This window comes from Neophocaena asiaeorientalis, unplaced genomic scaffold (genome assembly GCF_003031525.2).
Source record: "Neophocaena asiaeorientalis asiaeorientalis breed wild unplaced genomic scaffold, Neophocaena_asiaeorientalis_V1.1 scaffold469, whole genome shotgun sequence".
Lineage (NCBI taxonomy): Eukaryota > Metazoa > Chordata > Mammalia > Artiodactyla > Phocoenidae > Neophocaena > Neophocaena asiaeorientalis.
Genome location: NW_020172691.1, coordinates 336183 through 337301, shown reverse-complemented (window position 1 = coordinate 337301; position 1119 = coordinate 336183).

Sequence of the window (1119 nt, the reverse complement as noted above, 5' to 3'; positions counted from 1 at the left end):
CTTGGGCAGCGTTTCACATTATGGGGAGGGGGTCAGGGGGGAAGGGGGGGCTGGTGTCCAAACTCAGTTGTAATTTACGTAAAAGTCCTGGATCGGTTGGAAGTGGGAAGGCCCCTCACCTGGCGGAGAAGGGAGGGGCGTTAGGGCGCGGCGCTGGGAGCGGGAGAGTCACGTCGGCCGACGACATCACCTCCCACCCACCCCCCTGCCCTGGCCAGGCTGGGGTCTGGGAACCCAAGGGCCCCCACCTTTGCAGAAAGAGTCCATTTCGGGGTTTGGAGGCTGACACACCCGGCTTGGAAGGGACCGAGGGTCGCCAAGCCCGTGTCCTCATCCGGCCACTGGGGACAAACATTTCTTTCTGCCTCCTCTTCCCAGCTCCCTGCCCCTGAAGCTCCACGAAGCAGTTCCCCACCCCCATTTCTGTTCATTCGTGGTACTGGAAACAGTGTCTGGCGCACAGTAGGTGCTTAGTGAGGATTTGCCGTCAGCATGTTCAAAGCACGCCGATATCCTGTTGTTGGCCTCTGGTGGCGGATTTCCGCGAGCGCGCCCCCGACGACCCACGACCCGGTGACTGAACACCCTCGAATCTGTGGGTGCTGCCCCGGCAGGGTCTGGGAGCAGCCCCTCACTGAGCACCTGCTTCGCACCAGACCCCAGAGGAGCCTCTGTGATGATGATGGCGACGGCGGTTAAGAGGAAAATATCAAAAAGACTTATCCAGAGCTTTCCAGGTGGCTGGTCCTGGGCTCAGCCGGGAAAACACCGAGTGCCCTGTGAATCCGCCCCACGACCCCTGGAGGAGGCCACAGGCACGGGCCCATTTCACAGATGAGGCTTGTCAAGGCTTGGGCTCACTTATAAGTTTCCCCATTGGCCCCTGAGGCTCACGGCTCATTCCCCAAAGAAGCGATGAGTTGACACAGGTGTTCACTCTGATGGCACAAACACTCTTGGGGATTTGCTCATTTGTTCGAGGGGATTTCCGACACACACACCCCGCCGCATGCTGTCGGGTGGGGCAAATATTCCACTCTCCCATCAACCCACTGGGTATGAATTATGTCAAATGAAGAGCTCCCAGAGGGGCCCAGCTGAGGGAACAGATTCTTAGGA